The sequence below is a fragment of the Oncorhynchus clarkii genome, chromosome 24 (assembly GCF_045791955.1).
Source record: "Oncorhynchus clarkii lewisi isolate Uvic-CL-2024 chromosome 24, UVic_Ocla_1.0, whole genome shotgun sequence".
NCBI lineage: Eukaryota > Metazoa > Chordata > Actinopteri > Salmoniformes > Salmonidae > Oncorhynchus > Oncorhynchus clarkii.
The window spans coordinates 7,917,422-7,930,632 of record NC_092170.1 but is presented as its reverse complement, the minus strand read 5'-3'; positions in this window follow the sequence as shown (position 1 = coordinate 7,930,632).

The following is a 13,211-nucleotide window of genomic DNA, read 5'->3' as shown; positions in this document are numbered from 1 at the left end:
GCCTCGTCCACAATGCACAGGCTCTCCATCGGGTCTTCATTCAGTGCTGAGGACTGAGGCTCACTGGGGTCTTCTGGGAGAGAACCCCATTGTTACCTTGGAAGCCCTCTGAGGATGGTGGTTAGCTCTCCCTGTGGTCATGGGGATTTTGACCTTGGGGACATGACTGGTGGGGCCCCTTCTCCCTGGGGTACAGGAACCGCTGGCCCCCCTCTGCATTCATATGGTGAGACCTACAGATCTGGAGCTGTATCCTGAATCAGGGCCTCAGGAATAGCCTGAGCGGACTTCTCATAGTAGCGGTTGTAATCTGGGTACATGCGTATGTGGTGCATGCTAATGAAAGGATGGTGTAAGGCTGCATTGGGTAGGATCCTCTGGTGGGCGTCCAAGGTTAACATCTGCTTGAGGAGCTGCACCATGCTCCGGCGGGACGCTTCTTGTTAGGCTTGAGCTGCCATTTATTCTCTCCTCGACTGTTGGCAGTGAGCTTGAAGGAATTGTGAACCTTGCTGGCCATGTTGAGCAGACGGGCTTGCGGTAGTCCTTGCGTCTCGCAGATGTACGTCACTTGATCAAACTATGAATAGCCGGGATACAGAGGCCATCCAAGGAAGAACTCTGACATTACACAACCCAGAGACCACATGTCCACTTTCTCACAGAATGGAAGGCCGAGGAGGATTTCAGGAGACCTATAGAACCTGTGAGTTATTTCAAAACCAGGGTAAGACCAAATTTAAGTTGTTTTTTTCTTTCCCAAAATGATTGTTTGTGGAAGTAGTCAGTTTGGGTTCACACAGACACCCTGAATTTGTTTTAATGATCACATTCATAAATACAAGATATCACAAAGCTTGTGGTGCAACATAGGTTCTACCTGGATTGGATGTATGGCTCCTTAACAAAATGCACCTCACTGAAAATACTTGCAGAACCAAAATCAATCAACTTTATGCTGAAGGGATGGCGACAATGATCCACGACCATTATATTTTCACGTTTCAAATCAGCATAAATGATGGTGAGTTCCTTCAGCTTTGCTAGTACTTTTATCATCTGACACGTGATGGTACAGATGTTGGTTACCGCCTTTGACTTCAAACCATTCTCTTTCTGAAACTGATACAGGTTCTTCTCCAATAGTTAAAAAAACATGTAATAATTAGTTTGGTCTCGACATGCCTCGTGAAATTGAACTATGTGGCTTGTCTTCAAATTATTCGGGGAAAGAGCACCTATACGTTTTAATTCATTTTCTATTTCGGTGTATATCAATTTTCATCATTTTTACCGCCACTACTTCTCCATCACCCCAACATTTTGACACTTTTCCGAAGATGCCCTTTCCCACTATATCCAAAGTGTGGTAGACTTCAGTTTCAGAATAGATAACTCTCATTCTCAGCTTGCTTCCTTCTCTTTGTAGTGATTTTATTTATTTAAATTCTTAATTAAAAATTCGTATGGTTTATTATTATTATTTTTTTTAACGAAAAAAACGTGAAAAAAGATATGATGCTGAAAAAAAAATGTAGTGATTTTAATTTCAATTATAAACATTTTGTCAATAGTTCTAAATCCATGGAACGTTACCTGGGCGATCTAACAATTCTAAGCATTCTATTTCGAAAGTTTCATCAGCATTAAACTATTTGCATAAATTACAATACCTTCACTTGTTAAATGACCGATTTTTTAAAAATCATCATCATCCTCATTCATCATCGATTATATTAGTTGGTTAATACCGATAAGACAACAAATTAGGCGTTTATGATGATGATGATGATGATGATACATGATTAAAAATGTATGAATACAGTATTATTATTACATTTTTGTATTATTGTTATTATTATTACAATAGTACATAGGCTAAATAAATAAATACATTTGTTCACTGTTTTTATTGCAGAAAAAAATGACAAGGCCTAGCGAATGCCTACATACAGTAAGTAGCCTATGTTTGTATATATGCATAATCCTTGAGACTACAATATAATTCCGATGTCCATGGCCTCCATCTATCCAACCCTTTCCACATCATCAGACGAAGGAGGGGCATATGTTATGTCCCAATTAGTTTGTGACCGGGTAAAAATGACGGTATATAGGCCCATATCAAACACAATACATTTTGCCCTACAGTTTGTAGTTAATTATGGCAGTCGTTTATTGTTTTTCATTTTTTAAGAGTGGGTGGTAGGCTATAGAATTGTGCAGCTCATGCTCTATCCACGACAATTGTCCCGTTATCTTATGATGCTGGGTTAGGCTTCCAAAGTTTTTACAGATTGAATTTCGAGCGTCTAAGTCATCCACCATAAAGATGAGGTAAGAATACAAGTATTTCTGTTACAATTCATATTTTATTGGTGATTTGGTAGCCTACGTTTGTCACTATCCTTTTTGATCTCACACACAGTTCTCAATGCAAACCACTGGTAATTAAAGTTTCATAACGCGATAATAAGCTTTCATATAAATTGATGAAAAAAATTGAATTTATACATACATTTGAGTCTAACACAGGCAAATTATAGGTTGTGTGTGGTTTGCCTTGACTTCATTGTAGACTCCGTATAAAGGTATCAGTAATGACCCTCTAAGGTGACTTTGGGGTAGCCTAACATTCGTGGACAAAACATGCGCAGAACCAGTGTTGGGGAATAGTGAACTACATGTAGTTCAACTAGTAATTTAACTACCTTTTGCAATAGGTAGTAGTTGAACTAAATTCAAATCTAGAGTGTTTGATTTTTTGCCATGTAGCAGTTTATCTAACTACTGGAACTACACACTACTTTCTTGTAGAAACAAAATAAAATATAGGTGAAGTAGGCAATCATTTCCTTGCCTAATTCTCTCTTTTTTTTGTGTAGGCAGTTTGTGTTGACAGTTTTTTGTTTTTGTGTTTTTTTGTGTGTTTTTGTGTAGGCTAAAGTTCACATTCTGTTAAAAAAAGACCCCAAATTGATCTGACTTGCAATATGTAGTCTATGACATTTCACAAAGTAGTTTGGATGTAGTGAACAACTTTTTCAAAGTAACTTTTGTTAACTGAACAATATTTTTCTTAAGGGTAGGGTAACTTTGACTTTTACTTCAGTACATTCCTGAAGAAATGTATGTACTTTTTACTCCATACATTTTCCCTAAGACCCAAAAGTACTCGTTACATTTTGAATGCTTAGCAGGATATGAAAATGGTCCAAATTCACACACTTATCAAGAGAGCATCCCTGGTCATCCCTACTACCTCTGATCTGGCAGACTCACTAAACACAAATGTTTCGTTTGTAAATTATCTCTGAGTGTTGGAGTGTGCCCTGGAGTGTGCTTAATATAAGGACCTAAAATTGATTTACACTTTTATTTTTTACCTTTAAGTATATTTTAGCAATTACATTCACTTTTGATACTTAAGTATAATTAAAACGAAATACTTTTAGACTTTTACACAAGTAGTATTTTACTGGGTCACTTTCACTTTTTCTTGAGTCATTTTCTATTAAGGTATCTTTACTTTTACTCAAGTATGATATTGGATACTTTTTCCAACACTGATCTTAACTTCTTCCAGTGTGAAATAATTGGTAGCTTGGTAAACTATATTTTCAGAGTAGCTCCCCCAACACTGCCCAGAATAATAAGATTGCTAAGATTATTTGTGATCATTAATATTTTAAGATTATTGAACAATACCCAGAACACCAAAGTATAATATTTGTCACACTTTGAACCATTTAGGACCCCAAACAAAAGGATAATAGATAAGGGCTGCATTCAATCTTATCATAGAAGTATCATTATTGCTAGCTCGATTGAAATTTAATGGCAATGTTTGCTGAGACTGCATTCATGGTAAACACATACTATATGTCGGAAATCACCTTTAAATTTGAACCAGGAGCTTCAGCCAGGGGCCCAACTTTCATTCGGGACGGGGGGATATGTCCCCAGTTTTATAATTGGAATGCGATACAAGGTGTGCTTTAGGACCATGAGGAAAGTAGGCTGTTTGGAGTGTTTAAACGACTGGATAAAATAAATATAAACTCAGCAAAAAAATAAACGCCCCTTTTTCAGGACCCTGTCTCTCAAAGATAATTTGTAAAAAATGGAAATAACTTCACAGATCTTCATTGTAAAGGGTTTAAACAATGTTTCCCATGCTTGTTCAATGAAACATAAACAATTAATGAACATGCACCTGTGGAACGATCGTTAAGACACTAATAGCTTACAGGCGGTAGGCAATTAAGGTCACAGTTCTGAAAACTTAGGACACCAAAGAGGCCTTTCTACTGACTCTGAAAAACACCAAAAGAAAGATGCCCAGGGTCCCTGCTCATCTGTGTGAATGTGCCTTAGGCATGCTGCAAGGAGGCATGAGGATTGCAGATGTGGCCAGGGCAATGAATGGCACTGTCGTACTGTGAGACGCCTAAGACAGCTCTACAGGGAGACAGGTCAGACAGCTGATCGTCCTCGCAGTGGCAGGCCACGTGTAACAACACCTGCACAGGATCGGTACATCCAAACCTCACACCTGCGGGACAGGTACAGGATGGCAACAACAACTGCCCGAGTTACACAAGGAATGCACAATCCCTCCATCAGTGCTCAGACTGTCCGCAATAGGCTGAGAGATGCTAGACTGAGGGTTTGTAGGCCTGTTGTAAGGCAGGTCCTCACCAGACATCACCGGCAACAACGTTCTCTTCACTGACGAGTCGCGGTTTTGTCTCACCAGGGGTGATGGTCGGATTCCCTCAAAGGAATGAGCGTTACACCGAGGCATGTACTCTGGAGCGGGATCGATTTGGAGGTGGAGGGTCCGTCATGGTCTGGGGCGGTGTGTCACAGCATCAACGGACTGAGTATGTTGTCATTGCAGGCAATCTCAATGCTGTGAGTTACAGGGAAGACATCCTCCTCCCTCATGTGGTACCCTTCCTGCAGGCTCATCCTGACATGACCCTCCAGCATGATAATGCCACCATCCATACTGCTCGTTCTGTGCGTGATTTCCTGCAAGACAGGAATGTCAGTGTTCTGCCATGGCCAGCGAAGAGCCCGGGTCTCAATCCCATTGAGCATGTCTGGGACCTGTTAGATCGGAGGGTGAGGGCTAGGGCCATTCCCCCCAGAAATGTCCGGGAACTTGCAGGTGCCTTGGTGGAAGAGTGGGGTAACATCTCACAGCAAGAACTGGCACATCTGGTGCAGTCCATGAGGAAGAGATGCACTGCAGTACTTAATGCAGTTGGTGGCCACACCAGATACTCCTTTTTTCAGGAGCACATTATTCCATTTCTGTTAGTCACATGTCTATGTCTCAGTTGTGGCATCTTGTTATGTTCATACAAATATTTAGTTTATATATATAAAATAAACATGTCCCCCTGTTGGTGTTGTAAAACAGGAGAGTGAGAACAAATCATGGACGCTGGACAGAGTGTAATCAAGTATAGCAAAAAGGCAGTTTATTGAGTCAAAGGATATCTTGTCCTGCAGTTTAACGTGCACGGACCCTATTCCTTTGGCTCAGAAGGAGTCAGCCCAGAAAGGGGTGCTTAGCCAGAGTTTACAGCAGAATGTATACACAGAATAATGTAGGTGGAGTCTCGTCGTGTTGGTCTTCTGACTGGTCCTGAAGAGTTGGAGGCGGGCCTGCTCTAGCCAGAGCAGGAGCCCCATTGGTCCTTTGCTCTTGGCACCCGACCAGTAGGGGGGGGGTAGAGTGTGAGTGTACAGTGCTCATGAAATGTATGTGTGTCAAAGAAGCGTGGATTTAGGGACTGGTAATGTCTGCTTTAGGCTCAGGTGTTTCCTGTCTTTGCAGGAGTGCATGCAAGGGTCAATGTCAGTGAGATAGTTTGGCACTCTAAGCTCGTTAGTGTTGCAGGATGTTCTTTGTAGTTTACAGGGGAGTATATTTGCGTGATGGCAGCTGTGTGTCCTTCGGATAATCATGTTATTGCAGGTAGGCTCTAAACTTGACTGAGGACACTGGGCCCAGAGTTATCTGAGGGCATCCGGTTTAACCAGAGCTTTGGTCTGCTAGTAATGCTTGATATTAGATTATTTATATAACAAATTAGCACATTTTTGAGTCCCCCTCTTCACGTCTACTTAGACGTGAACACTATAGGAGAGTGCTACGTTTGGTGCGTGTGAGATTGAAAGGAGTGGTGCTAGGAATGTTATCAGGGATAGGGGTTGGGGTGAGAGGGGTTGATGCTTTAGTATGTGTTTTGTTGTTCTATTAACCATGTGAGAGTGCCTAGGGTTACTCCAAATATCAGTAGGAATATCACAAACAGTGGTTCAGATATTCCTAGCCTTGCCCAGGGAGAGAGAAATATCCCTTTAACTGGGCGAGGTTCCTTTTTCAGGGGAGGTGGAGTTTGATACTCCATCACCTGAATCAGGAGTGTCTTCATTTGGTATCGAATTTAGGCTGTTCAAATCAGCTCAGACTTCAGTCAGTGTTCTGGAAGGAGTTGGGGCTGGGGTGCAATGTGTAAGGTGGTGCCAAGGTGCGCCTGATTTACCTTTGACCTGGACTGAGTGTGAAGTAACCTCCTTCACTTCGTACGGTCCAGTCCACCTGGGTTCCAGCCACTTTCTCTTGTGGACTTTAACCCTCACCCAGTCACCAACCTTTACCTTCAGTGGTGGCGTGTCCCCCGGCAGCTCCCCCTCCTGGACCTTGTGAACCTGGGTAGAGAGTGCTGCAGAGAGAACCGTCAGTTTTTTCACATAATCAGACATTACAATTTGTTGTACATCAAGGTCGGGCATATGACCTCCCTCCCTTGGTGGACCATGCATGACTCTACCAGTCATTATCCCATGAGGCACATACTTTAGCTATCTTAGCTTTTGCTTTTGGTTTGACGTTCCACCAGATTTTGGGATTGGGGCCTGTACACAGATTCAAATCTGTGGGTTATGCCAAATCTTTCTTCCACCTGTCTCAGGTGTTTGTTACTGAAATGTGAGCCATTTGTCAAATTTGATTTGTCTTGGGATGCCATACCTGGTTATTAGTTTGGTTTGTAGCCACTTAATGACTGACCTAGCATTCTCTTTTGCTGTTGGTATTGCTTCTAACCATTTGGACACCTATCTACCATAACTAAGAGATAGCGTTCTATGCTACTGTCCTGAAAATATGCATTAGGTATGTTTGATATGGCTTCTTCGGGTTGTGGCTGTCAAAAACATTGCATTCGTCATAAAATAAGTCATTGTCATAAAATAAGTCAGTCATATTTTTCATGTGAGGGTGCCACCAGATGTGCGAGACCTTTTGAAGGGTCTTTAGTTTGCCTTCGTGTGTGGGGCCATGTGCTTCTCGTAAAAGTTCTGGGTCCATCAGTGTGGACTGCTCCATGGGCATAGGCTGAGTCTGTATAGATATTCACAGTCTTTCCTTTTCCTCTGATGAGGGCCTGCGTCAATCCGATGATTTCAGCTAATTGGGCAGATGCTGGTTGAGGGATGATGGCTGATTCAAGGGTGACATGTGAACCGTCTGGGAGTTGCTGTACCACCGCATAGGCTGCTATGTTTCCTTCTTCTCCTTTGTAGCAGCAGCCATCAGTGTACAGCCATTGGTCGGGATTGGTCAGTGGTTCATTCTTCAGGTCTGGTCTCAGTTTTAGTTCTTGTACCGCTCTTTCAGCACAAGAGTGGGGCAGTCCTTCTTCTGCGTTGAGTGCATCTGCCATATTTTTCTCTGTGTTCACTTGTTGTTGTAGTCAGGTGCAATCACCGCTGCTGCTGTTGATAGATCTGTTTTCAGGAGCGCAAAAGCTGTTGATGCTTCATCCGTCCAGGTCAGGGGTGCATGGAGGTTCCTTGGTTGTAGGATGACCGGTGCTGCCACACCCTCTGGGCCACACACAATGGTACAACACCTGATAGGTGGGGTCAGATGCATCATGTCTTCGTCCCAGTCTTCAGTGTAGGGGCAGTCATCAGTGTCTCAGCTTGGCGAGTCTTATATGGGTGCAGAGTGTAGATTTGAGCTTTCAGTTGGTTGAACTTAAACTGGATGTGAGGGGTGGCAGGCCCTGTGGGTAGGCATTTTAGCCAGTACACTTACTGTTCCTTTCCTCCCGCTCTATCAGTCATGCGCTGTTCTAAGTATTCATTGAACTTGAGTTTGGGTGTATTTGGGCCAGACATGTTATCACAAAATAATTATGTGAACTGCTAAGGTAATTATTAACGTGGTTAGGCAGGATATAACTAAGGCAGTGATTATCTGAAAAAGGTCTTATTTGGCTCCTAATCCTTATTCTAGCTCATCTGGTAATGTCTGTAATGTGTCCTCTAGGTTTCAGTCAGTCCTCAGTGTATATGTGTTCATTTCTATCTTTGTATACTTAGCCCATCCTTGGTCGAAACCAGGGATGTATTCGCGGTTGTCGGAACAGACTTATCTCTTGCACCCCACCCTCGCATACAAAGGTTTCCCAGTATGTGGTGCCAGCCACGTGTGTGTTTCTCCGGTAGTTTATTTGAATTTGTTCAGCGATTTATTTAGGGATTTTCTACAAATGATTCGGCGATTACCTTTTGGAACAATATATTAGTGAATTCAGGCGCTTCTATAACAATTGTCCGAATAATTTTATCACTTTGGGAACCGGTATTTTTTATTCTGATTTGTTCAGTGAATTATTTAAATACTTTCTAAAAATAATTCAGCAATCACCTTTTAGAACAATATGTCAACAAATTCAAGCGGTTCTATAGCAATTGTCAGAATAATTATATCTCTTTAGGAAATATCGATAGAAATGAAAAACTAAAAATCAGTGTATAGCTCGGCGGCTTGTCAATCAAAGGCAGTGCTCAGCTCTGCGGCTTATTTAAGTACTTTCTAGAATTAATTCAGTAATTTCCTTTTGGAACAATATATTAGTGAATTTAGGCGGGTGTGTAACAATTATCAGAATAATATTAGCATCTGGTGAATACCCACAGCAGAAAACGGAAAATGGCAGCCAGTCAGCATTCAGCACGGCGGCTGGTATGGGCAGTATTTGGGCTCAGCGGCCGTCAATTTTACACCGTTTATGTATTCACAGTATGGCAATTATTCCCCAACAAATGTTTTCTCTGAATTGGGCACAAATGCATCCCCAGTCACGGAATCGCGGAACGTCAAATCTGGTTATATTAATTCTACCTGACTTCACTTCATACACAACCTATTAAAAAAAAAAATAGGACGGTTTTCTATGCAGATTTCAGTCTACTACTCAACTTCACTTCATACACAACCTATTAAAAAATAGGACGGTCTTCTATGCAGATTTCAGTCTACTACTCAACTTCACTTCATACACAACCTATTAAAAAAATAGGACGGTTTTCTATGCAGATTTCAGTCTACTACTCAACTTCACTTCATACACAATCTATTAAAAAAATAGGACGGTTTTCTATGCAGATTTCAGTCTACTACTCAACTTCACTTCATACACAACCTATTCAAAATAGGACGGTTTTCTATGCAGATTTCAGTCTACTACTCAACTTCACTTCATACACAACCTATTAAAAAAATAGGACGGTTTTCTATGCAGATTTCAGTCTATCAATTATTCACATTAACAAATCATAAAAAGTTATATTATGCACAAGATATCTTTTGACCTATGCCTTCAACAGTTTAGTATCAACATTTGGCAACGATTCATACTCACACTCAGTACTTTCTGATCAAAATTTGGTTTAGGCTAAGATACAATATGCAGATTTTGATTTAACAGGCTCTGCTTACCTTTTGGTTGAGATCTCTGATCAGTTTCCTGAGGCAAGTCGAACGGTTGAAAGTCTCCTAGACTACAGGTCAATCCTTCCGTCTGATTCGAACCGTATGATTTGTCTCGCCTCTCACACCGACCTATCGGGGATCTAATTCAGGTAGAATAACTATCCTCTGCTACCAATTTGTTGGTGTTGTAAAACAGGAGAGTGAGAACAAATCATGGACGCTGGACAGAGTGTAATCAAGTATAGCAAAAAGGCAGTTTATTGAGTCAAAAGATATCTTGTCCTGCAGTTTAACGTGCACGGACCCTATTCCTTTGGCTCAGAAGGAGTCAGCCCAGAAAGGGGTGCTTAGCCAGAGTTTACAGCAGAATGTATACACAGAATAATGTAGGTGGAGTCTCGTCGTGTTGGTCTTCTGACTGGTCCTGAAGAGTTGGAGGCGGGCCTGCTCTAGCCAGAGCAGGAGCCCCATTGGTGCACAGCAAAGTCCTTTGCTCTTGGCACCCGACCAGTAGGGGGGGGGTAGAGTGTGAGTGTACAGTGCTCATGAAATGTATGTGTGTCAAGGAAGCGTGGATTTAGGGACTGGTAATGTCTGCTTTAGGCTCAGGTGTTTGCTGTCTTTGCAGGAGTGCATGCAAGGGTCAATGTCAGTGAGATAGTTTGGCACTCTAAGCTCGTTAGTGTTGCAGGATGTTCTTTGTAGTTTACAGGGGAGTATATTTGCGTGATGGCAGCTGTGTGTCCTTTGGATAATCATGTTATTGCACGTAGGCTCTAAACTTGACTGAGGACACTGGGCCCAGAGTTATCTGAGGGCATCCGGTTTAACCAGAGCTTTGGTCTGCTAGTAATGCTTGATATTAGATTATTTATATAACACCCCCCACTTCTAAAACTAAAGTTGCACCCCTGTCTTCAGCAATACGGATTGAATCCAGACCTTACCAGCCTTTACACTATAAAGGTGGCACTCTCCTAGCCACGCTAACCTCCCCCTCATGTGGGTGCTAACAAGCTATCAAGCAGCTAGCCAGTGCTACATATCAACAGGCATTGTCAGCCAATCCAGTAGGGGTTTGAAGCTATGGTGAGCTTCGATTGGTCACTCACATTGCGATATCGCGGAGGATTTGAATAAAATTCAGCTTTCCCCAACTTTAGTTCCGCCCTGTTAAGCTCCCTCGCCCATGCTCGCATCGCTTAATGGTCCCCCGCCCACTCTGTTTCTCTTGCTTTCCTTCCATTGTGAATGGCTTTGATGTTTCACCGCGCAATGCCGCTTCCTGGTGTAAACTCGCCGTTAGTGTCACTTCTTATTTATCATTAATGGCTAATCCCTTTTAATCTCTGGAAATGCTTTCCTTGCTGGTCCAGTTTAAACACTAAAATACGTCCTCATATATTTCAGTGGAGCAGTCAATGAGGATCTTAATAGATACTAAATACTCCCAGAATTAAAGCTACGAGGTTGTCTTTTTTCTCCCTGCATTTATCACTTTCATTATGTTAAACCTTCTCAAGGTCAAAAGAAGTCATACTTTATTTACAAATTTAGTTAGGTTAACATGAACCATTTCATCATTCAGGTTCCTGCCTTGGATGACTGCTCCCAGTACCAACAGTAGATCAATGCCAATTATGGGCAGCTATTGTGTGCTGGGCATTTCAGACGCCCAGAAAGAAAATATGCATGTTTTTTTCTTTGCTAGTTTGATCAGTTACCTGATTGGCCGTTCAGTATTTATTGATTCAGATACATTTGAATGTTAAACATTAGTTTTAGTCTGATTAGTAGAGTATATTGCCACATTGTAGTAGCAGCGTTTGAGCACTGGCAGGCAGCATTGATGCAGTTTCCATAGCTGTGGTGAGGTCAGATGGCGTGCAGTACTGCTTTGCGTTCTCATCATTAGCTCTAAGATAACATTTTGACAAGACCTTTTCTTGCATGTGTTAATAACCACGTCATGGCTGAATAACAGCCATTATCAATGCTTTGTGGATTGTCAGGGAAGGCTCTCTGTAAATGTAGCAATTTGAGGGTCTATGTGGAACTGTTCTACAATCCACCCAACCTAATCTCAGAGGCCTATCAGTCAGAATAAGGTATGCACTGGACGATGATAAGGGACAGTATGCACTGGACCATGATAAGGTACAGTCTACACTGGACCATGATAAGGTACAGTCTACACTGGACCATGATAAGGTACAGTCTACACTGGACCATGATAAGGTACAGTCTACACTGGACCATGATAAGGTACAGTCTGCACTGGACCATGATAAGGTACAGTCTACACTGGACCATGATAAGGTACAGTCTGCACTGGATCATGATAAGGTACAGTCTACACTGGACCACGATAAGGTACAGTCTGCACTGGACCATGATAAGGTACAGTCTGCACTGGACCATGATAAGGTACAGTCTACACTGGACCATGATAAGGTACAGTCTGCACTGGACCATGATAAGGTACAGTCTACACTGGACCATGATAAGGTACAGTCTGCACTGGACCATGGTAAGGTACAGTCTACACTGGACCATGATAAGGTACAATCTGCACTGGACCATGATAAGGTACAGTCTACACTGGACCATGATAAGGTACAGTCTGCACTGGACCATGATAAGGTACAGTCTGCACTGGACTTCCTAGTGAACACAGATGTGCACCAGATCTCAGAACAATTTCTGTAATGCCATGTCGTCAGGTAGAGAAGTATGCAAAGCAGAGACCAGAGTTTATTTTAATTTCCCTGTGCCAGTGCCTTCACCGAGTGGGGAAGAGGAGGGAGTGGTACGTGCCTACTGCCTACAGCCATGGTGGTCGATTGGCCGTGCAGTCCTCTATCAGGACACGATGCCTCTCTCTGAATGTCCTGTGTTTACAGTGGAGCCGCCGCTCTGAGCACCACCCTGGAACAGCCGCCCGCCAGCCCACCCTCCTCACCCCTAATCACTCAGACTACCCCCTACTTGCCTGCTTCCTGCCCCTTAGAGGGAGTCAACGCTACACTCTCCAACTTTCCCACCGAATTTGATATTGATTCTGTAGGGCTAACAATTTGGTCTGAATGATGAACATGTCATATGGCCTTTCCCACACAGATGCTGGTGTTACTGGACTCCTTAATGGAACAGAAAGACCCCGAAGATGACCTTACATACCAGTAAGGAGGAAGGATCTTGGTTTGTGTGTAGGTACAGTAGCCAAAGGGTGTTTTCCTTTGATAGAAATGTTCCTACTAAAAGAACAAATGCACTTTAATTACCATCCTGTCGTGCCAGTGGGCAGGTGTGGTGACGAGGGTGCATACAGTAGTCATCACCCTCCTCCCTGCCTGGCGTTCCCCATGTCGGGCCCAGGGCCTTTTGGAATTCCACTACAACCCAA